Here is a 26,107-nt window from a genome sequence, read left to right on the forward strand (position 1 = left end):
ACTAGAATAATTATCTAATAACCAGAGTATCTGACACAAGGTGCAGAGATGTGCTGTATAGCAAGGCAATTATGGCAACATTCAACCCTGGCCCAGCATCATCTAAAGTATTTTTGTTTAGTCAGGTTGAAAACTTTTGGCCGGTAGCCCAATAACATCTAGTGTGAGTACAAAGATACAGCAGCTAACTGCCTCTTTCACAGATAAAAAACAGGACAGTAAAAGAACATATTGCTGAACTTTATGATAGCTGAGCATATTTTGCTACCTAATTGTCACAATAAAATCCTAAATATTTGAAATGGCTGATATTTTATTACACTGCATTTGTGACAAGAAGGTACTCTCCCGTAGGCTACTCTGTCATGCAGAAAAAAATATCTCCACAGAAAAACACATTGTAGTCAACAAGGGTAAAAACAGCAAAATCAACCCAATGTTATATATGCAAATAAATGCATATATTTTGCATGACAAATTACAAATCAATATTCAAGGTTTCCAAAGAATATATAACAATTATAGAACATACACAAGAAAGCAAGCAATAACAAGGGCGATAGATTGCATTAGGCCTCTTTTCTGTAATTTATTTGCATAACATTCTAGTTTCCACCCTCCAGTTTGTGATTATTCTGGCATTTATTTGGCAGGACAGAGTAATGGTTGGGGCTAAAGCAGAAGATCAGTGTTAGTTTTGGCGTAAAAGGTTAGAATTAGGTTTAGGATTAGACAAGTTTTTGGAGAAAAGGAAATGAATTAGTTCATTTATTGGATAAAGCAAGATTCACAAATTTTAGGGTCTTTAGAACTCAGGTCAACCAATTCACTGATATCCTATAAACATATATAAAACATATATCCTACTGTATTCTAGAAGTGGACATAGGATAACAACCAGTGATTTTTTTTTTGTTTTGGATAGAGTGGGGAAAGAGCAAACCCTCTGTCAAGTTTTTAGTACTTTGTACTCCAACATCTGTGCTTTCAATTTCAAACAATACTCATCAGATTCAGCACTCAACATAAATGTAAGACTCACATTTCTAAAGGTCTATAATCGTTTGTGTTACAGCCTGTGTGTAGCTGAAATTGCAGCCTTTGGAGTACTATTTTTGTTAACTCATAACCTAAAAGTGTGTTGATAAGCTGTGGCTATACGTCAATATATACAGTATATATGTATATTTTTGAACTAAGATTAAGCTGTCTGTGTCCCTATGTGAAGATTCACCCCTCAATTTGACTTGGTGACTACTGTCACTGAGAAAGAAAATCTGGGGAAATCCTAAATATCAGAGTTGTCCCCAGAACAGGAGGTAGAGGGAAATTTGCATGGGGGCACCTGCCACGGGGACAACTATCTAGAGAGATTCTAATAGACTTAAACTCACATCAAATTGTACATTTTAAGGAGTTCTTGGTCTTTGCTTTTGCCTGCTACACAGTGGATTGGAACTGGTTGTGTAGCAGCTCCTAGAATGTGGATTCATAATGTTAGTAAAAGCTGATGATTGGACAAAGAACCAATCAAAGTAATAAGCTATAATTCAGAGTTACAGTTCAAAGGGGGATATGGTAAGGACTGAGCAATCAACTGGGCATACGTCCAGGTCATACAGTAGACAGATGTAGTCAAAGATCCAGGCTGCAGATTACAACAGACAGCAAACAAGCAAGCAAATCCAAAAATAGACTAGGGTTAAATCAAGATAGTGATCACTCATCAGGATTAAAAGAAGAATACTAAAGCTCAAGTGAACCAGCAAACCTTTTTTTGCAGATACCAATGTAGCGCCCTAAGCAAACTGAGACAGCATTACCTGCTCTGCTAATGCTATAGGCATGCTCTCAATATGCCATCATTTAATATACCAGTTGGCCAGTAGAGAGTGCAGGAGGCTGTGGCTAAAATATCACATCTAGATGAAGGATGCCAGAGAAGGAAAGCAGGGTTTAGCCAGGAAAGGTAAGTAGCCACCAACTCAGTACATAAAGACTAGGATCAACTCTGGTGATTACATCAACAGAAGAAACAATTATACTTATAAAGTACAGAAATATAAATGTGTCAGTGCTCTTGAAAATAATTATATATAAAAAACATGGGGCTTAACAAAATAGAATTCTCCTGAATTTTTAAAGTGTGGTTCATTTAGAGGAATGTATATACATGTATTTTATCATTGGAATCCTAGATATTTTATTTATCTTTTAGCTTGAATGCTTTCAGTAAAACTTTACAGTTTGGCTGTAGGGTATAAGAGCAATTTGTAAAATGTCAGCTTTTTTCCAAATAAATAAAAGCTTTAGAACATTGATTTGCTAATGAATGACCACAAAGGTCAGGACTTGGCTTCTTTGAAGATATTAAATAGGAAAAATAAAGACACACATCTTTAAAAATAAAGCAACATAATAAACCTTCAAAAATAACCCATTAAATTCACTTTTTCAAAACATTTGGTTGCATGGTCAGAGATGTACGAATACCAAACAACTGGTCAAACAAGATCAACTGTACAGCTCTGTGCAGTGGGGATTGAACATTTATGGACCTCTGTAGTGGCTTCATTAAATATACCAAAAATGTGGAATTTAAAGCTCAAACAAAAACATTCTGTGGCTCTTTAATGATTGTGTGTTTTCTATCAAATGTTATGGTATACTGGCCAGGTATAGAGTTACTGTAGACTGCATCTAGTAACATCCACAGGATGTACCACATGCACATTTATACTAATACTCTCAATTCAAGACAGCTTGGAGTTGTGTCCTTGAAAACCAGAACACAGATTAGGAGCTGCATATGTGCTGCCAGTAAAGGGTACAGCAGTGGCACCTAATTCTTCTGTAAAATAGAAAAACTGCATTATAGTAAATGTTTTAAAGGGAAAGTATAGTTTATTATTAGTGAGCACATAATTTAAATGACTATTCCAGTGTTTACCTGTAATTTTTTGTTGTTATTTTATTATTTCCACATTTTGGTGTTCCATTTTTTTCTTATTGCATTACATATAGAGATTTTAATTTGATTAATTTTACAGAAACAATGTATTTAAATACATTAACTCATCTTGATTATTATATTGTAAATATATACACGTGTATATATACCTGTGCTAATGAATGTGGTAAGCAATGATGAATAAACTATGTGAAATAGTGAATATTGCTGCTCCTTTATGTCACGGCACTGCCGCGTACTCACCTGCGTCTGGGCGCCTGCGGCGTTCTCGCAAAAGAGTCTCGGTGCTTGCCGGTCACAGAGACACCCCCTCCGGGTCTGCGGTGGCTCCTTCTCCTCCCCTCACCTCTGAGGACTGCAGCAGCACACTGTCATGGCAAGATGGCGGCCACCATGCGGTTACAGTGTTTTACACAGAGGGAGAGAGGAGAGTTGAAGATCTGGTAAGATCAGGTTCTATGAAGCAAACCAAGATGGCGCTGGGTCTCTGACCTCCCTTTATAGCCCCTGGCAGCCCCACCTACTGGTGGGAGGTGGCTGGTCATGTGATCCTGGCTCCCTATATAAACCAAGCACACCTTACAGTCAGTGCTTGGTTATTTTCCTTGCTCCTGTGTGTCTGCTGTTGCTTTGCCTGTGGTCCTGGTTCCTGATCCTTTCTTCCTCAGGTGGATACTCCTTGATTGCCTGCCAGACCTGACTCCAGAGTTGTCGACCTTACCTCCTCCTCTTCATTAAAGGCCTCCTTGCCACCACAGACCTTACGGGGCCCTGTTCCCACTTCCAGGGACTCCTGTGGGTCGTGATTGTAAGGGAGTGCTGTTCCACTGCAACTGGGTTCCCTCTCCACTGCAAGACCCCAGGTGGGTTGTGACACTTTAAAAGGTGTAGTGCCTTAAATCATATATATGTGTAAAAAGGACACTCCCACTATGAAAATCTAATATATGCAAACAGCAGCATAAACTGATATATATATATATATATATATATATATATATATATATATATATATATATATATATATATATATATATATATATATATATATATACATATATATATACACACACACACACAATATCAACATTCAAAAATCAATAGAAGTCCAACATATTGATGACAATATTTGCAGTTCCATCATAATTAAAGTGCTAAAGTTCCAAATACTGTAAACAAAATTGGTGCAGTCTGTGCTCCCCTCCTGTGTGCCCACTCACTCACCAGCTGCCATAGACTCCCATAACAGAAGTCATGTGTGCTTTGCAAAACATCTCAGGTGCTGAGATTAGTAGTCCTCCAATTGAGCTCCTTCTTTGTGGATGCGGATTCCCTTCATGTATAGTATATAGTATAATGCCAGAAGAGAGGAGGAATATATAGCGTAATTCCATTTATTAAAATTATACTAAAAAAAAAGTATTGCACTCACATTTCTACAAGGTAAAGCAAGCATAAAAACCGGAAACTGGAAGTACACCGCCCCTTGCGTGTCACCAGCCGGATCTGACGTCACCACCCACGGTCCCCTGACGTGTTTCGTCCCTCCCACAGGACGTTATCAAAGCTATTCTTTGATATCAAAGGATAGTACAGAGATGTCACTTACATAAACAGACTCTTTCACTTTGCTCAGTCAAGGTGAAGTGACAGGCTTTCTTAAAAAAAATTAAAATACTCACCTTCCCTGCATTTGCCAGGTACTTCATTTCTCCTTTGGAGTCCATGGCAAATACCCATTTCTTATGGTTATAGGGAACCATCAGACCTCTTACCCTTCAAGCCAGGATGCAGCACTTCAGCGAGAGTTGCCAATCCCCCAGACTCAATTGTTGTGACATGAGGAAGGAAAGGAATTCATTAACCCTATGTAAGCTTTGACACCATCCAACTCTAGTGTAGGAACTGAGTGATAGTGGTGCTCAGAGGAGGTAAGCATCAGTGGGTTATTCTTTCAAGAAAAAAATTTAACTTTGTGTTCAGTTGGCAAGTATCAATGTAGACACACATATAGTTTTTTTGGAAACTGGAATTGTTTTTCATACACTATGATTTATTTGCTTTCTATCCTAAAAAAATGCAAAATCAGGTTAGATGGGTCGAAGTGAGAAACGTCAAAAGAAGTGCTAGAGAAAAAGGCTTAAGGCTGTGCGTCTTTTGCACAGGCAAACAACTAAGATGTTCCAGAGTAGTATAAAGCTTTGTACCAAATGGGTTAATGGTTGTGTCACAATGCTATTACACTGGAATGTGAAAGGATAGCAGGCAACCTTTATGTAAACTATAGAGGAAAAAAGTCTCATAATTACCACCTAATTCTGTAAGTTCACATGCTTTAAGTAGATCATGGTGACCCAGACAATGAAAGAACCACCGATTCTTGCCAAGTCAAGCTTATTGTGTGCGTAATATGGACATGCAAGAGAGTCACCATAGATAATGTGGATAAACACCAAGGTGTACAAATCACGAGGACATTGAATAGCTTGGTTCATTCTGAATACTTCTACAAACAGATGGTGAAAACTCATTGTTACACCATGTAACAACTTTTGTTCCTAATTGCTATCGAACAAACATGTCAAACAAGTTCCAACAAGTGCGGCTCAATCACTTGAAAAGAGCTATCAGGTCACAGGACTGAAATTTTGTCATACTGATTACCTAAAGCCACTGTAAAGAAATCCTTTCCATGTTAACGGCCAGACAAGCAGGCTTAATATTAAACAAAGGGAGCCTTGTACTGTAAGATGGAGATGATTCCTTATTAAAATCAATGATTTTAACTACGGCTCTGATAAGCCTGTTTGCATAGCTGCACACTCAACGAAACAGTTAGACGTTACCAAGAACACTCACTACAAAGTACCCTCTTAGTCATTGAACTATGGGTTCTTGCACCATGTTTACTCTTCACCATCATAGGGGGTAGTGTTTAAAGTTTACAACACTAATAAATATATGAAAATAGTGTCATGCAATTTCATTAGGCTTGAATACATTTATGGAAATGTACTCAACGTGCCCAAGTTGTCATTTTTTCCTTGAGTTCCTGCCAACTCATGGCCCAAGAAAAGCACCCAATGAGAAGAAAGTTGTGAAAACAATTGTTTTATTCAGTTTACATATTTATGAACAGATGGGGAGTATTAAAATATTACAGACAGCAAAAACAGACCTATAAAAGGAAATTCTTAGCATTCTAAAAAAAAAAAACTAGTTTCTAAAGTTTTTTTTATAACTGGCAAATTCCTCTTTTATCCAACTTTTAATGCACTTTGATATTCAGTGCATTTGATTGAGACTGAATTTCAACACAAATGCCAGTTTTAATAACTTACTTTTAATAGGATAATCAGATAATCCTAATGTATTGACAAAATCAAGAAAATCTATAAAGCACAAGTTCTCAGTATCCTATGATAACTGCTTAAAGTACAGTATATCATTTTGGGCAGGACAGTGAAGGGTTAAAACTGCTGTGTTTTTTTTTTTGCCATCTGTGTCTTAATATGGAGATTTACCTTTACTTCCTGTCCTATATGCTCAACAGGAAATGATAGGTTCTTTCCAATGTGAGGGAACAAGAAAAAGTGTCCCTATTGCAAGATTTTCCCTAATATACTGTTCTGTTGGCAACTTAGAATTTTGAATTACTTCTCACTTTTATTCTATGTGACTTTTGTGATTAGAAAAAACTAAACTGAGTGAATCTCAGGACACAGACTGCAATAAAAACCTCACAATGGTTGTTTTACTTCACCACTTTATCCAAAAAATGTTGCTTTCAATTATACTTTAATTTTATCTTGTTCGCCACAAAATGTAATTTATTTTTGCTTACACTGTGATGAGTTACTTTTCTGTCTTTTCTCTTTCTAAACAGTTGTTCTTTCTTTTAACCGCTTCTGGACCGCCCCACGTGCATATACTGCAGCAGTGAAATCATGTACCTGTGCGCCATTTCTATTTCCAGAGCTGGGGCACGCATAAGCGCCGCTGGCAAACCCACTCCCGCTGTTATTGGACACAGCGGGAGCCAATCTGTGGGTCAAGTGGACCTGATGTTCACTGGCACCCAGCAATCGATCCCAAGAGAGGCAAAATGGCGGTCTGCCTAAGTAAACAAGGCAGATCACCATTCTCTCAGAGGGGAAGAGAGAGATCCTGTGTTTCTGCTAAGCAGGAACACGGATCTCTGTATTCCCCCAGTTAAAACACCCCCAACACAGTTAGGAAGCACTCACAGGGAACACATTTAACCCTTTAATCACCCCTGATGTTAACCCTTACCTGCCAGTGTCATTAGTACAGTGACAGTGCATTTTTTAGCACTGATAACTGTATTACTATCACTGGTCCCCAAAAAGTGTCACTTAGTGTCAGATTTGACCACCACAATGTCACAGTCCCGCTAAAAATCCCTGATCACCACCACTAGTAAAAGAAATTAAAAAATAAAAATTCCATAAATCTATCCCATAGTTTGAAGACGCTATAACTTTTGCCAAAAACATGTAGCAGAATACATATTGGCCTAAATTGATGAAGAAATTCGATTTTTTCACATTTTTTTATTGGATATGTTTTATAGCAGAAATTAAAAAATATTGTTTTTTTTTTTTTCAAAATTGTCAGCCTTTTTTTGTTTACAGCGCACAAAAGAAAAAAAAAAGCGCAGTGGTGATCAAATACCCCCAAAATAAAGCTCTATTTGTGGGAAATAATGGACATCAATTTGGGTACAGTGTCGCACCATCACACAATTGTCAGTTAAAGTAATGCAGTGCCGCATCGCAAAAAATGGCCTGGTCATGAAGGGAGGTAAACGTTTCAGAGCTGATTTGGTTAAATAACAAACCTGTCCTATTTACCTGCTCTGTGAAGTGGTCCTGCACAGAGCAGTCCCGATCCTTTTCTTCTGGGGTCCCCTGGGGGTGCTCCTGGCTCCTACCCTTGGCTATGATTGACAGCAGCAGTCTCTCAATACTGCCTCCATGTCTAGTGAGGAGAGGGAGAAGAGAGAGCCAGGCACAGGTACGTATTTTGTGGGAACTGGGGGTGGGAGGGGGGAATGCATTAAGGTACAAACCATTCTAATATTATACAACCACTTTGATTCTGTTTCACAGCAAAACAATGTTGCACACGCACTACAACAGATTGGCTCCTTGTGCTGCATCTCCCTCTCTGAGCCTGGGCACTTTTGTAAAGCCATTTGCAAAAGGCTCATACCAAGTCAAACAGATACCTGCATGAATGATTAAGCTTTAAAGCAGTGCCACTTTCACTTATAACAGAATCAGTGCATCATCCGACTTTAGCAATGTTTCTATTGAAAAGGAAGATGTCTCTTAGATTGTAAGCTCTAACGAGCAGGGCCCTCTGATTCCTACTGTAGTAAAGTGTATTCTAGTTGTACTGTCTACCTTCAGGTTGTAAAGTGCTATGTAAACTGACGGAGCTATATAAATCCTGTATGATAATAATAATATCGAATATATATTGAATTGTAATTTTGAATAATATATCTTGTTGTAGGAGGAAGATTGTTTGAAAAGGGTAAGAAGGAGCAGGGCCAGATCAAGAAGACAGGCAGCAGGGCAGCTGCCCTAGTGCAATGTTTTTATGTGGGGGGGGGGGGCTTCAAGAATGTACAGCATATGACACATTTTATCTACTGCTGTCAGACTGTGTACACCTTAAGAGATGCTGGGGATACCCCTTTATATGTAGCCCCATAATCAAGAGTTCCTCCAGATGTGCACACTCCAATGGCTATGTTTACCCTGTATTTCATGAAGAGGGAGAGCAGGAGGACCAGCCTTGCCTGATGATATATTGTGGGTGGCACATTTCACCCGGTGCCCTACACTGCTTGTTGTTTATGCACCTTCTTATGTGTGCCTCTATTGTGTCTCAGCAGGGGATCCATTGGCGATTTCCTTCGGTATCAGATCAAAACTTAAACCATTTATTATTTTCCTTCCACTTCACAATTATGTGCCACTTTGTGTTGGTCAATCACATAAAATCCCAATAAAATACATTTGGTTGGTTGTAACATGACAAATTGTGGACAATTTCAAGGGGTATAAATACTTTTTCAAGGCACTGTATACCTAAGGTCAGGTGTCTTCAAACTATGGCCCTCCAGTTGTTCGGAAACTACAATTCCCATCATGCCTAGTCATGTCTGTGAATTTCAGAGTTTTACAATGCCTCATGGGATGTGTAGTTCCGCAACAGCTGGAGGGCCGTAGTTTGAGAATCCCTGCCTAAGGGCATCACTAAGTTCCAAATATTTCTATGTGTACGCTATATTGCAGAGACCTTGCCTTACCTATTTTAGCTGAATATGTACAACATAGGAGAATGTTTTTGCCAGCATTGTTACTTTATGCCCACTTCAAAACTCATAAAACCTCTTCTGGATTCATTTTTTTTTTTTTTAAAGCATATGAATGAAGAAGACCATTACTCAGTTCAACAACAATGCTCCTTAGTCCAGCTTATTCGTGTAAGTGGACAGTTTCACTTGGTGTTTGTTTCCAGTGCATATATATGTGGTGGCTGGACAAAATACTACTGCACTTTTAATTGTAATGTGGAAGATTTATGTTTGGATTTTTATTGATGAATTTATGGATACTATGGGGTTGATTTACTAAATCTGGAGAGTGCAAAATGTGACGCAGCTCTACATAGTTTTTAAGTGCAGACTTTTAAATATATGGTATCCTGGAATACTATGGCTTTCTTCAGCAAATATTAGATAGATTCTGCAAAGGTAGTACAAAAAAATATTTTTTCCTGGCCTGCCACAATAGGAACATATTAATACGTGTATTTTTGACAAGTATTGTTTGCATTAACATTTCTTTATATTGTGTGTGTTAGGTGCAAATTTTTAAAGGGAGCCTTTATATTCCCCTAGCGTGTCAACATAGTAATACCCTCATGATCTGCTCTTTCGGGTGTTTTTTTTTTTTTTAAATGCATTTCTTCTTTCTTTAAAAGTTGAAGAATGCATGCAAATGAAACATTGCTGCTACAGATATGTAAATTAAACTTTGTCTGACATAAGCCTGTGGGACTCAAGAAATGAGTGACATGTGGCTGCTGAAGGAAGGGCAGAGGTGTCTTTTACATGCCAGGTAATTGACAACCTGGCTTCACCATCTCTATGTTGTGCATGTGACAAGATGGCAGCCCCATGGGGGAATAATTAATTTTTTGGGAGAAGAGAGCACTTAATATTTTGTTTTTGTAAATCTTGAAAATGGAAGGTATTACATGAATATCCACATATAATATGTTTGTAATGTAAGGGTAAAGCACTAGGATTTTGTTTTGCCTAAAATAAAAATAATCATAATTATTTATGATAACTTCTTTCTTTTTGTACTTCTCTTTACACTTTTCTTTTTTCATGGAGAAAACCCATGCATTTTGCTGAATGAAGATTAAGACTTGCTGGGATTTGTTGAAAACAATCATGAGATGCAAACTAGGTCTATAGTGCCATAGTGTCTAGCCAAAGCTGGTACAATAATTTGTCCAAGAATAATAGGGATTCAGGGAAAAATAAAGGCTTACAAAAATGAAGATGAATTCGCTCAGCTGCTGTGTGTTATAGGTTCTAAGGATATAGATAAGTAGGAGCTGCAAGCAATTTGTCCTTTGTGCATCTTAGAAGGTCTGTGTAGTTCTGTGTGCAGGCAGTACATGTGCCACCGATGTGCACTTATATGGTGGGGTAAAATCTTATGCCAAAGTCAATTCCAACTGGTACTGGGACAAGACAGAAAAGGCAAAAGTGAACCTGTGAGAACCCAAAATCACTATGGTTCTTTAGACATCACAGCAATATCAAAATGTCATAAAATGCCTTCAAAGTAATTAGCAATCTCTGTCTAAGGCCTGATCTAGGCCATGTTTCACATTTGGCATTTCTACTCTAGAGACAAAGGTCTGCAGGAAATAAAGGAAAACTTTAACGGTGTGGGAGTCAATTTTATCATAATGAATTAAAAACATTACCCTATATTTATCTTAAGCTTCGCTCTCTTTTTTGGACTGTAATTGTGTTCAATGAATCTGATCCCACTAGACCCTGTTGTAGGCATGCACTGTCATGTGTCATCTGCTTACTAACTTGATAATAAAAGTTACCCCAATGCCTCCCACTCCAACTCCCACTATTGACAATATGTCAGCACTGTGCAATTCACCAGAACCTGTTTGACATACCCTTAACCCTCGTTCACACTGACGGCGGGTTTAAAATTATGTGAGTTCGATCAGCTGAACTCGCACGATTTCAAACCCGCATGTCAGTGCGAGCTCGGTGGCGATTTGACAGACTTGTGAGGGTTCCTGCACAGATGTCTATTGAAATCACCCTCGAAGTCACCAAAAGTAGTGCAGAAATGACTTTTTGGGAATCAATGCCTCGCCGCAAAGTCGGCGTCACACCAATTCGGATGGTGCCATTTCAGGCAATTGACTCCTTTTTGGCATTCAATTTGACATGTCAAAACGGCCGATGTGAACGGGGGCTTAGTCTCAGATATACGTTGACGTCAATTGACAACTGTTGTGCAGAGAATTGTGGAAAAGATATAGATTTCAGACAATTAAAGTAAGGGTATTTTAAAGCCCAACTCCAGGTCAGGCAGCCCCTGATCCCTGCAATTTTCTTTTTTTGTTATTATCACTATAGATACTTTCTGGAGTTTCTGGTCTTCTAGCTGGTCATTTTACATCTTTCCTTCAACTTAGAAGAACAGGGCTGGACCAGGAAAAAGGACACAGAGGGCAATACTTGAAATTACATGGACCAACAAATGTTTTTTCAAACTTTATTTGATATTATTTTCTAGTTTTTAGCAGTGGCACTTCGATTACTTTTGCAAATCTCTGTTTTGTGTGAATTCAGACAGGGTTAGAAAGGGTCAGGACTGTAAACTAACCAGGTTTTACTGCACTGCCCACTGCTACAGTGAATCTTCTACTGACTGGAGGAGAGAGCACAGGAATGACCTCATAGGGGAGCTGCCTTTCCTTTATTTAGTCACAGTTTTGATCACATTGCACTGCTTTGACTGCAGTAGTGAGAAGTAAATGGTCTGGAATCTGTATGGTGCCTGGCAGGGATGTCTAGTTTAGAAAACTGGCTAAACAGGTTTCCCAATTTCTTGGTAGGTAAGAAAGTTCAGTATGTATTTCACACATTTGTATTCGGTTGCTTGCCTACATTTTATTCTATAATAATGATAACAATACAAAATACGAAACCAGTTATAAATAGATCTGCTACTAGTGAGGCCCAGTAAGCCATTAAACACAGATCATAATGCTTTTAAATAGGCAAGGCATGTTAAAATGCTGCCAAGGTTGCTAAATTAAGTTTCAGATTTTAGATTTTAGCATCTGTGCTTCTCTGGGGCCATCACAGTCACATCTGGAGTGGATTTCTGATCTTTCCATCAGGCTGCTTTCACGATTCTTGTATGACTGTCAATCATACAGTTTTCATTGGATTTTGTCCTGTGTCTAGTTTTGTCATGTGCGATTCATAGACCTTGGTGTCTCACGAGGTTAGGAGTTGTGATGCATTTGATATTTACCAGATGTTGTTAAGGCAGCATAATTTTCACCCCTGACGAACAAGAATGATATTAGAGGGAGCTTTATTTATTTAATCATACCGAGCACATCAGATGAAAGGCAAAATTTAATATTTTTGATCTACCTACAGTTTAAAAAAAGAAATGTCAGCAGCAACTACAAATTTTTTGAAGATTGGACAGGTATTATTGAAACCAGACAGACATTTCTTTGCTTAATCAGAGAACAATTCACCGGGCATTTGCTTAAGACTTTAAATCTACACCAGGGTTCGCCACTTATCTAAACACTTGGGTATGTAGCCAAATAAACAGATCCAACAGACAATTCTTTCTTTCATCTGGAGTCAGTAACAGAAGCTAGATGCTTTGTGATAATGTCATCAAAGATGCTTCTGGCCTCTTTAACTTGTTTAGGATCAGTTTCACTCGTTGCATTCTATTAAAACTTACGTTCTTTACTGGTGCCATACACTGTAGCATAAACTACTAGGTTAAATATCATTTAATAATCTAAAGTAAACCCAATTCATGGATATTTCCTTTAATAATGATTTTAGGTTAAGGGATAACAAGATTTAAAAATTGGATGGAGGCATACAGCATTATGAAAAACACTGCAACACTTATCTATCTCATGTTTTAAGATCTTGTAACAAATGTGCTGAAAAGGGTACATACTGTATATATAAAAAAAAGTTTTCATTATTTAAAAAAAAGTATATATACTGTAAATTTACAGTGCTCAGTATAAATGAGTACACCTCTTGTGAAAAGTAAAAATTTAATCAATATCTCAATGAACACAAAAAAACATTTTCCAAAATTTTGAAAAAATTTCGTTTTATAGAACACGTGTTTAGCTCATTACATAAAAGTAAGGTTAATAATATAACTTAGATTACAAAATCTTCAGTTTTACAAAAATTAGTAGATGCAAAAATGAATACACCGCACAGAAAAACTACTACACCTAAAATTTTGCATGACCTCCATGATTTTTAAGAACAGCACCAAGTTGTCTAGGCATGGAATGAACAAGTTGGCGACATGCTGCAACATTTATCTTTTTTCATTCTTCAGGGACAACCTCTTAAAAGCCTGGATGCTGGATGGAGAGTGATGCTCAACTTGTCTCCTCAGAATTCCCAATAGGTGTTCGATTGGGTTCAGATCAGGAGACGTAGTTGCCCACTGAATCACATTCACCCTGTTCTTCTTCAGAAATGCAACAGTGGCCTTAGATGTGTGTTTTGGATCATTGTCATGTTGGAAAAGTGCATGACGACTTAGGGCATGGAGTGGTAGCATCTTCTCTTTCAATATAGAGCAATACATCTGTGAATCAATGATACCATCAGTGAAATGCAGCTCCCAGACACCAGCAGCACTCATGCAGTCCCACAGAAGGACACTGCCACCACCATGTTTCACTGTCGACACCATGCATTTTTCTTTGTACTCCTCACCTTTGTGACACCATACAGTTTTGAAGTCATCAGTTCCAAAAACATTTATCTTGGTCTCATCACTCCAGAGTACAGAGTCCCAGTAGTCTTCTTTTTCAAAATGGGCCCTGGCATATTCTAGGTGGGCATTTTTGTGCATGGATTTTAGGAGAGGCCTCCTTTGTGGACGTCACCCATGCATGCCATTCCTCTGCAGTGTACGTCATATTGTGTTACGGGAAACAATCCCCCCAGTTTGGCTTTATAATTCTTTAGCTAACTGCAGTAAACTTGCATGGCACTTTTCCTCAACCCTTCTCATCAGAAGACCCCCCCCCCCTGTCAAGGTGTTAACTTCTGTGGTGGGCCTGGAGATCTCTGTGAGATTGCAGCTCCATCTTTGTAAAATTTTTGTATCACTTTTGCTACAGAATTCTGACTGTTAAGTTAAGCTTTGCTGATCTTGTAGCCTACACCTTTCTTGTTTAAAGAAATTGTTTTTTTTTCTCAGGCCTTGTGACATTTCTCTTCCATGTGGGGCCATGTGGTGCCATGACAGCATGAAATGGGAAGGGGTTCTCTTTGTTAACTCTCTTTTAAAAATCAACTGTCTGCTGGACACCTGTTTAATGAATAATTAGACTTACATCTAGTTGAATTCTTGTTAATTAGGATTTTGTTGTCTAAAAGTTAGCTTAGGCTCCTAAGATTTTCATTTGGGTGTATTCATTTTTGCAACATGGTCTTGAATACATTTATAAGGAAAAATACTTTTTTGTGTGTGCAAATTAACAAATTGTGGTTGCAAACAATGGCCCGCATTCGTGGAAGTATTTTGTAGTATATTGTCTATTGTCTTGTTGATTCTGAAAGGAAAGTAAAAGTTTCCTGACAAATCTATTGGGGTATACTTATGGTGACCTCTGTATATGGGGTCACTTAGAAATGCCCTTATTTTTTTAAAAAAAGCACTGTTTTTTTCAGTGAAGATAACATTAAATTAATCAGAAATACAGTCTAGACATTGTTAATGTGGTAAATAACAATTCTAGCTGGAAACGGCTGTTTTTTTACTTGACAGGTACTCTTGTGGAGGGATCTGGGGGTCTAAAAGACCCCAAACCCCTCCTCTGCACTTAAAAGCATTCAAAACGCCAAGTTTGGCTGTTTTGAATGCTGTCATTTTTTTTAATCTGGCGCCAGTACCTGGAAGTGATGTAATGACATTACTTCCGGGTTTTTGCATAGAGACCCAATCAGAGCCGAATGCGGCTTTATTCGGGTCTTCGGCAGCCGTGCAGGCTGGTTGCCTGGGTCTCCCGGTGGGACGGGAGACCCGGGTGAGCTGCGGAAGGCAGCAGGAGGGGGGACGTCCCCTCCCGCTCCTTGTAATGACAGCCAAGGGGCTCCTCAGCCGCATCAGTTGTCATTACAAGACAGCCGACCGTCATCACCTTGGTACTGTCTGCTATGGACGCCAGTACCAGGGTGATGCCTCTAGCTGCAGGTAAATATCGGTAACCTATGGGGCCGATTCCGATATATTGGGGAAAGTGCATATCGGCCCTCGATATATCGGCTTTGCTAATCGTGTTAAAAGGCTAATTGATTATTACAAAACCCTTGTGCAATTATGTTAGCACAGCTGAAAACTGTTGTGCTGATTAGAGAAGCTATAAAACTGGCCTTCCTTTGAGCTAGTTGAGTATCTGGAGCATCACCATTTGTGGGTTCGATTATACTATGAAAATGGCTAGAAAAAGAGAACTTGACAGTCTATTCTTGTTATGAGAAATGAAGGCAATTCCATGCGAGAAATTGCCAAGACACTGAAGATTTACTACAATGGTGTGTACTACCTCCCTTTAGAGAACAGTACAAACGGGCTCTAACCAGAATAGAAAGAGAAGTGGGAGGCCCCGGTGCACAACCAAGCAAGAGGACAAGTACATTAAAGTCTCTAGTTTGAGAAATAGACGCCTCACAGGTCCTCAACTGGCAGCTTCATTAAATGGTAACCGTAAAACACCAGTCTCAATGTCCACAGTGAAGAGGCGACTCCGGGATGCTGGCCTTCTAGGCAGAGTGGCAAAGAAAAAGCCATATCTGAGACTGGCCAATAAAAGGAAAAGATTAAGATGGGCAAAAGAACACAGACATTGGACAGAGGAAGATTGGAAAAAAGTGTTATGGACAGACGAATCTAAGTTTGAGATGTTTGGATCTTACAGAAGAACATTCGTGAGATGAAGAACAAGTGAACAGATGCTGGAGGAGTGCCTAACGCCATCTGTCAAGCATGGAGGAGGTAATGTGATGGTCTGGGGCTGCTTTGGTGCTGGTAAAGTGGGAGATTTGTACAAGGTAAAAGGGATTGTGAATAAGGAAGGCTATCACTCCATTTTGCAATGCCATGCCATACCCTGTAGACAGCGCTTGATTGGAGCCAATTTCCTCCTACAACAGAACAGTGACCCAAAGCACACCTCCAAACTAAGCAAGAACTATTTAGGGAAGAAACAGTCAGCTGGTATTCTATCTGTAATGGGGTGGCCAGCGCAGTCACCAGATCTCAACCCTATTGAGCTGTTTAGGAAACAGCTTGACCATATGGTACGTAAGAAGTGCCCATCAAGCCAATCCAACTTGTGGGAGGTTCTTTAGGAAGCGTGAGGTGAAATTTCTTCAGATTACCTCAACAAATTGACAGCTAGAATGTCAAAGGTCTGCAAGGCTGTAATTGCTGCAAATGGAGAATTCTTTGATGAAAGCAAAGTTTGAGGGACAAAATTATTATTTAAAAAAAAAATCATTATTTCTAACCTTGTCAATGTCTTAACCATATTTTCTATTCATTTTGCAACTCATTTGATGGATAAAAGTGTGAGTTTTCATGGAAGATTTCATGTGAAGTTTTCATGGAAAACAATAAACATGAAATTATCTGGGTGACCCCAAACTTTTGAACGGTAATATATATATATATATATATATATATATATATATATATATATATATATATATATATACACACACACACACACTGTTTAAAAAATTAAAGGAACACTTTTTAATCAGAGTTTAGCATCAAGTCAATTAAACTCCTGGGATATTGATCTGGTCAGTTAGGTAGCAGAGGGGGTTGTTAATTTCATTGACATCAAAGCAGCTGAAACTGATTAACAACAGGTGCACTAGATGGGAAACAATGAGGCGGCCTCCAAAAAAGGAATGGTTTTACAGGTAGAGGTCACTGCCATTCTTTTCCCCTACTTATCTTTACTACTGTTTTTCACTAATTTTCCATTTGGCTAGGTTCAGTGTCACTACTGGTAGCATGAGGCGATACCTGGGCCCTATAGAAGTTGCACAGGCAGTCCAACTCCTCCAGGATGGCACATTAATACGTGCCTTTGCCAGAAGGTTTGCTGTGTCTCTCAGCACAGTCTCAGGAGCATGGAGGAGATTCCAGAAGACAGGAAGTTACTCTAGGAGAGCTGGACAGGGCCGTAGAAGGTCCTTAACCCATCAGCAGGACCAGTATCTGCTCCTTTGTGTAAGGAGAATCAGGATGAGTACTGCCAGAGCCCTACAAAATGACCTCCAGCATTTTGAAGTGTTGTCGAGTGACATTTGTCAAGTCCCTGTTGGCATTATTTAATGTACTGCAAACATTCTTGTGTGAACGTTTGTTTGTATGGCCAGCTTCACATAGCGTAATCTGACAATTTTACCCAGTCTTTCTGACCAGATTTACCCAGCTCTAGGGACCATCCGGGTCCAAATACAGAAAGTCCTACAATAAGAGAATGGTTCAAAAGAGTAGAATATATTTATAAAAGAGAATATTTGAGTTGCAGTGAAGAAGATCAAAACTGGGAAGAATATAATAAAACAAGAAAATATGCTAAAATATGGAGGGATTAGGGGAGGGGGGAGGTCAGGAAAGAGATGAAAAACTGGAGGAGGATGAAGAAGAAGGAATGAGTAGCCAGAACAGAGGACGGAGGAGAGATAAGAGAACGAGGGAGGGTGGGGGGGGGGGGATGAGGGAACATGGATCATTGTTATATGAAAGTCTGAGATATGTTTTTTTTTTTTTAAACTTTGTAAATGGAAAATCAAATAAAGATAAAATAAAAAAATAAAATATAAAAAAACCTTTGCCAAGGTTCTCAATGGGACTGAGGTTAGGGCCACTGCAAAAACTTCAGGCTGTTGATTTCAAAGCACAAAATGTACATTTGACTAGGGCCACTGTCCTCCTACATGGATAAAATCCACCCAAGTAGCAATATTATTAGCCTATCCATCTCACTCTCAATCCAAACCAGTCCCTAGTGATTAAATTAGCTTTATAACATGATACTATCACCACCCCTCACCACCCCAATTCACCATGTGTAATTTTAAAAAAAAAGTTTTGTTTTGTTTTTTTTTTCAGCAAAGAACCATTTTTCCACATGTTCACTTTCTGTTTCACATGTTTTTTTGCAAACTCAAAATTACATTTTATATAGATTCCTTTTTTCAGCAATGGGGTAAATTCATTTAGTTTGCCCATTGACACATTTTCTCACCTCAGCTGTTGTGGATCTCTGTAGATTATTCAGAGTTAATTTTAACTTCAAGGTGAATTTTGGTGCATGGATTTCCCCAGGCAAAGTGAAAATTCTAATTTTTGTTTTAGCTGTGTTAATATTGTAGTGGATTTACTAAATACTCTGTAGACTTTGCAGTTGCAGTTGGACTAATTTTCCCCAGAGATTAGAAAATGTGGTAAAGTTCTGCTGATTTTCATCATCCAATCACTTGCAAGAATTTTTTTTTTTTTTATTATTATTTTCCTTACACCTGATTGGGTGTTCTTTACAAAGTGAAGTGTGGCCACATTTGCTAAGCTCTGGGTAAAATGAGTGCAACTTCACTTGCAAAGTGCACAGTCTATTTGCCTTTAGAATATCCACCCCAATGTATTCCGTTTTTTTTCTCTAGACCAGTGGTTCAGCTGAGACATCTAGCTAGCTAACCGACAGCCACACTCCACAATTATGTTTTTGTAAAAACCACCAACATAATACAAGTTTTTTTTTTGTTGCCTGTTTTTACACTGTAACATCAGTAAAATATATAGGGGTGTATTTATAAAAAAATTAAGAATCATTCACATGAAACTGCATAAAAACATTGTTTTGTGCGAATAAAGGAAACAATTAATGTTATAATGCTATATTCTCTCCAAATAGAATGGTATTAATTTATTAAGAAGGAGAGGTTAAGAGTGAGGCTATACTACTCATCGCTCAGCTGCAAGACACAGCATAGATTTAGCTTAAGAGTTTTCCTGCTTTTATTACAGAGAAAGATGAGCTACATTCTTGGTCTTGCCTGCATCTAGACTCGTTCTCTGAGGACAGTAGCCAGGGGGGAAGCCTGAAGGAGGTCAATTCTGTCCCGAGTCTGATGGCAGAGATCCTACAGAAGGCCCCCATCCTCAGACATCTGGTCGCACCAAACGTTATAGAGTAACAGATGCGTCCATCCATGTTTGGTGATTTGAAGGGTTTTTATCCCTGCCGTAGGTGTCCGGTTTGCATAACATGTGTCCCCTAAGCTTCTTCTGTGGAGTGTTCTGGGAGACCTTATTTTGTGTCCTGAAGTGTGCCATCCATCCCAGCAGGGATCTCTCCTTAAAAGTGCAGCCTGGCCTCCATACTGTATCCAAGGTCTTACCTGTCGGTAAGCAGTTTGTGAGTTGGGTGCGCACCTGGGTGTGGAGTGGCATATGGTTACATAAGAAGATTGGGGCGATATACACATCTGCATTTTCTTGCACCATTAATTTTTATTAGGACTGATTTTTCACCGTGCACTTTATAGAATTATCTTTGGACACTTTTTGATGAATTCATTTTCACATGATGATTTCTATGCAATACCCCTATGCTAATGGTTGTATTATTAATGTATAAGCGCATTGTTTGACGGCGCAACACAATTTTTTTGTTAATTTTTTTATCTGTATGTGGGAGTTTAGTGAGTGCTGCTGTCACACTCTTAGTTGATGTTAATTGGTTTCATAAGATTGTTCGTTTTTTTGACACTAAGGGCAATTAATACTTATTTTCCTAAGTGGCTCGGAAAAATATGGCATTATGCCACTAGATGGAGCTGTTGAGCATAGTAAATACGTTTTTTATTTACTATGACCTTCAGCTCCATCTGGTAGTCACAATGAGGTATTTTCCTGATTCTCTGTATTTATTCTATTTCAATCATAGTTTATTAAAATTTGAAGGTATGAAACAAGTATTGTCAATACAATTTTTCTACAGATGAGCACGGAACATAGAATTCAAATAATAACATTCCAAGGGGTAGAACCCATTCTTAGACATATGTTAATATTTAACATTTAGACATAAAAAGAAATAAGAAAGAAGGCGAGTACTGACCCAAGCATTCTGTAGGGTGTATTATATTATGGCAATTTCTTTAAGGCTGTTCAGGTGTACAAAGTGTTATACAGTAGCAGGTATAAAAAGGAAAGAAATAAAAATGTATTATCAGGTTTTAACAACTCCAGGGAGAAGAACCCAGCTAGGTAATTCTAAAAGAGGGGGGGGCCGGGGTCACCAATGATACATTTGGAAAACATAAAGGATGGTTTCCCAGTGAAACAATGGGTGTTATCGTGTCATCATTACGAACGCGCTGTACAAGATGAATGTTGTAGCCAAGGTGGCCATTGAGACCAGAAGGCTTGGCCTTCGCCATTCTTGATGGAAAACATAAGTTCAAATTGGGTTTAAGTGTTGAGAATAACTGTGAATGAAGAGAGGTCTGGGCATTCTACTTGCTTTCAGTTAGATGTGATAGATCTCCTGGCTGTGATCATGCAGTGTATGATGAAAGGGAGGTGACGATTCGGCCAGCGCTCATAGTTTAGGAGAAGGAGTGCTGATGCGGGGTCTGGATCTGAGGACATGAATTGAAAAACACAAACCCAGAACAGAAGTAATTTGAGACAGTGCCACCATGTGTGTAGCAGAGATCCTTTTTCTCCTCACTGTCTCCAGCAAAGTGGTAGTATGAGGGAGAGAACTTGGATAGGCGAGTTGGAGTGTAGTACCAAAGGTGGACAAGTTTAAGTTGGGATTTCCAATGAGTAGCACATCTTGAATGTTTAAGCACATTGTTGGTGGCGTTGTACCATTGTAGAAGGGAGAGATCTTTTTCCCACACCGTCATAGAGTGAGATTTTTCCTTTGAAGAGGGAGATAGAAACCATTGGTAGAAGTATGATATTCCTTTTTGTTTAGTGGAGTGGTCTTGGTGATTTGCTTTATTCTGTATGCACAAAAAACATTTAACCTGGAAAGAAAATAGCCTAGTAACAATAACATTTGCCCCAATTTAGTCAGAAAAATGTGCATGCAGATTCACAGGATAAATAATTCAGCATTATTAAAAAAAAAAAAAAAAACACACCATAGTATCAAATAATACCTGCATCACGAGTTTAGCAAGTAAAAGAGTGGTGGTCATGGATGCATCATAGATTGTTCCAATTTACCATCCCCCAAGTTACAAAAGGCCAGGGATTTAGAAGTGGTGAGCAGATTGGTAGTGGACTCCCACTATTCTCACAAACTTCCAAGAAGTGAATTTCTCTAAATAAATAATTTTAGATTCATGGTGCAAACTTTATAGAGGTTAGTGCAATATACCAGTGGGAGTCTGATATTTAAGCCTCTCTGCCGTCCCAGGAGAATGGTGGTGTCTCTGACTTACAGCCAGAGGACCTTTCTGTTCACTTTTATCCATGTCAGTATTTTTCATATAAACTCCAGGGTGTCATTTTACATTCTTCAGTTGAAGTCTAGGTTTTTCCAAGCAGACCTTTTCTGACACATCTGGCAAAACCCTGAGGAAGTCACGAGGTCAGTGACATAATGCGTGGGAGGAGCCAGGAGACGCAGATGTCGTTGACTGCTTGAATGCGGTTGTATAACAGAGTTTTAAAGGTGCAGATACTTCTAAATTGTGGTAAGTGCAATTATAACTAATACATGTTCATTATGTGATTTACTACACCTCTGCTGCCAGAAGGCTCAAAAGAACCGTGTGTTCTTTTGAGCTTACTGGCAGCAGAGGAGACAGAGACAGACAGCCTCTTGCAAAAACACTAACACGCAGGAAGAGAGGTCATCATACCCATATCTCAAGAGGGAAAAAAGTACATTAGACCTAACAACATATGTTCTTACATCCATACTAACTATAAGGTGAGTGCATTGGATCAACGGTGGAGGGACCCACTTGCATGATAGTATCGATGTATGACATTCTTTGAGCACACATTGGAGGAAGATGTAATTTGGACACATTTACTTGCACCTTTGGGACAAGATTATTTTGTATTGTAACTAGAGCAACTATTTCACAGACTTGCACTATATTATTGATAATCTTTGCGATTTTCAGTTTGCGTTGGAATGTTTATTTTTGTAGTATGGGTTTATGTTTGTTTTAAGCACTTGTTACATATATCTGTAGAATTTGGTGACACATACTGAGTTTCATGTAGGATTAGTACTCTTAGGGGGCGCTGGATAATTATTGTTTACATCTGGCAAAGCGACGGCAGGTATACCAAATGCCAAGTAGAGATTCCTATGTTGCATCTTTTTCAATGTCTGGTGGTGTTCAAGGTGATGGTAAATCTATTGGTAAAACAGCAATCAGGAAGGGAGACCACAAATCATGGGGTTGAAGTAAAAGTAAAAAAGTATACATATTTTGTCTTGGTAAAATGTAGGATTCAAAGGAAAAATCTTCCCAGATGAAGTCCAATTTGTGTGATCACTGATTAGGAACATAATGAATTTGCACTGGCTTGCTCAATTCTCATCTCTATTTCGAAAATGTTGTTATGTAAGTTATGTGAGATCCAATCATGCATAAACCGCAACCCCTTTGGGGGACTCACGAAAGAATCTCTTTTACAAACTTTAGATTTAAAAAAAAAATGACATCTATGACAAATATGAAGCACGACGTACCAATATGTCTCTTTAGGATGTGCCAATATCTAGCATATCCCTGAATAACAAATGCTTACTTTCAAACATTTTAGAAAATATGCATGATAACAGTTTTAAAAAAAAAATAAAAAGCCAAACTGTTGCGAAAAGTCCTAATTTATGGTTCTAGAGTTTATTAAATAAAAAAAAAAAAAATTGTTTTTACTTTGCACATGCACAAGAGTATTTACCCTTAAGAGTCAAGTAAATCATCTTATTTCTATCACCAAAATATGTGTACAGAAATTCAGGAAAAAACATTCTTACAATGGGTAACTTAGCAACACATACAGTTTTTGCTTGCCTCAGCAAAAACAAACACAAAACCTAAAAATTCCTTTTTTCTATTTAAACTCAATTTTTTTTGTTGAGAACATTTTTATTAAAGTTATGCCTATCAATTTTGGTAAGAAAGACATAGACGTACAGTATAAAACAGAGGGAAATGGGCAATGGGAGGGAGAACTGAAAGAAAGTGTAAAATCTGAATGTATAATAATATAATAATAAAATTAAGGTGAATACTATAGTGTGTATTTAGGTGCACAACATTTGTTTGGCTCATTTTCGCCAAATTATCATGTTTAACCAGTTACGCACCGCCCGCCGCAGTTATACTGTGGCAGGCAGCCCCTCCTGTACGAACCAAAGTAGGGTTACGCCGGTCGTGCACCTAGTGCTGGGGGGATGCCAATGCATGGGGACGGCAGCTGTGATTACCACCGGCCACCTGTGATCAATCCCCGCTGAGAGAGAAGAACGGGCAGCTGTTGTAAACACAGCTGACCGTTCTGTTCTCTGAAATGATCACAGAGCGCCTGTGACCCAGCTATATAGGATCACATGTCTCTATGGTCATTTCAAAAGCCCAAACCCCCACAGCTAGTAAAAAATTAATAAATAAATAGAAATTAGTCAAATTACATAAATCTTTCCCCTAGATTGTAGACGCGATAACCTTTGCACAAACCAATCAAAATAATAAAAACTTTTTTTACCTCAAATATGTAGCAGAATACAGATTGGCCTAAAAGGATGAAAACATTTGATATTTAATTTTTTTTTGGGGAAGGTTATATAGCAGAATGTGAAAAATATTGTTACTTTTTTTCAGAATTGTCGGTCTTTTTTTGTTTATAGCACAAAAAATTAAAATCAAACAGGTGATCAAAAACCACCAAAAGAAAGCTCTATTTGTGGGGAAAAAGGGACAATTTTATTTGGGTACAGCGTCGCATGACAGCGCAATTTTCTGTTAAAGTAACGCAGTGCTGAATCGCAAAAAATGGAAAGGTCATTAAGGGGGGAAAATCTTCCGGTCCAGAAGTGGTTAAAAAAAATTCAAACAAACTGCTGTTTAAATCAAAAAAAAAAAAAAAAAAAAAATCTAAACTTTAAATGGAATTTGCCATGGCTATGGCATACTAAAAATGTGCATTTTAGAATAAACATAAAAAACAGTGCAACATAAAGGAGCTTTTCTCTGTACAAAAATACTTTAATATATTCTAAAGCACGTGGAATGTAGTAGCCCTTGGCACTCATGGGCTAATTTAAGTATCTCTAAAGGCTGAAGGTGTTTTTCCTACATGCATTTAATGCACGAAGGTAAAAAAAACATCAGTATGCAGCTCCCCCCCACAGCTGCCCCAATACTTACACAAGACCAGCGATGTGCATGAGAGCGGCTGCTCTCCTGGGTCTCGCGCTCCTGATTGGCAGAGATAGTAGTGGGAGCCATTGGATCCTGTTGCTGTCAATCACAGCTCGTAACCAGCGAGGAGGGAGTGGGGATTATTCTTGTTTGATATCCTAACTGACTGTTGTACTTTTGTTTTACAAATGTCCTTTTTTTTTTAGAAATTATTTAAACCTTCAGATTGCTCTTATTTGATGCTTGCAAATTTGAAAGGTTAGGACAACAGTCAGTCTTTAAACCATTTAGCAGAAGGGCCACTGATCTTCCTTCTTAGATCATTAAAAGAGAATTCTCTAAAGCGTTGCAAGGGGTTGCCCTCTACCTTTACAGCTATCAGGAATACCAGTGGGAAAATGTCCACCTAGCCCTGGAACAGATATGACAGGCTGAGCTTGAATTGTGGGGTCCTTCCCGAAAGTAGATTTTTCATATAATTATTTTAAGAATGGACTACAGACTTGCTTTCTCATTCACCCTTCTTTATGTTAAGATTAAAGTATATATATATACACACTGGGTACAAGCTTGTACTGTACATGTACTGTATGTCAAAAAGAGGAAATTAATCATTGTACTTCAGACTACAGCATCTTTTCTTGTACATTCAAAAGCAAGAGGGGTCACCTCCAATGTGTTTTGAAACACGTTAAAGGTAACCCATGCTTCTGTTCAGTAAACAGGCAAAGTTGTGGCATCTTTGAGTGTAGCAATTCATTTCTGTTTCTTATTGATTTACCAGAATACAGCAAACTTAACTAGCATCCCGGTATTTTGCAGTGGAGCCTGAGATGAGTCACTCACCTTAAATGGCATACATGTTTTCTTGTAGGACTTATACATGCATATAAGATACAATATATTTTTGCTATCAGACTACAATCTTCTTAGCACCCCTTAATCGCTTGATACTATAATGCTAACATGTCATAGAGTAAATACATGTGCTGCCATTGTTGACTTATTTAAGACATTTCTAGTTCCCTCTAGATTATTCTTAAAAAAGTACTATATGCAGCAAGCAGTTCTGAGTTCAGTGACTGGTCAAGTAGCTAGGGATCAGTCAACTTCTAAAGAACTCAGGATTGGCAACCCCTATATTTTTACCATGAGAAGTTTATTTTACTAAATACAACAAAGCAGTTTTCAGTATGATTTCATCCTACCCAAAAGGGTAGGTCTACCCAAATAAATATTGCATCTAAACAGTAGATAACACTATTGTGACACCAATAAAAACACAAGTATATAATACACATGAACTAGATAAAACA

The 26,107-nt window shown here is 38.4% G+C and overlaps 1 protein-coding gene across 1 annotated transcript in view; it reads right to left on the bottom strand.

The window, feature by feature from the left end:
• Positions 1–26,107, bottom strand: part of GLIS3 (GLIS family zinc finger 3) — a 529,924-nt gene that overhangs the window by 322,854 nt on the left and 180,963 nt on the right. The gene's annotated exons all lie outside the window — the stretch shown is intronic.

The sequence above is a fragment of the Pelophylax lessonae genome (genome assembly GCF_965119305.1).
Source record: "Pelophylax lessonae genome assembly, chromosome: 1".
Taxonomy (NCBI): Eukaryota; Metazoa; Chordata; class Amphibia; order Anura; family Ranidae; genus Pelophylax; species Pelophylax lessonae.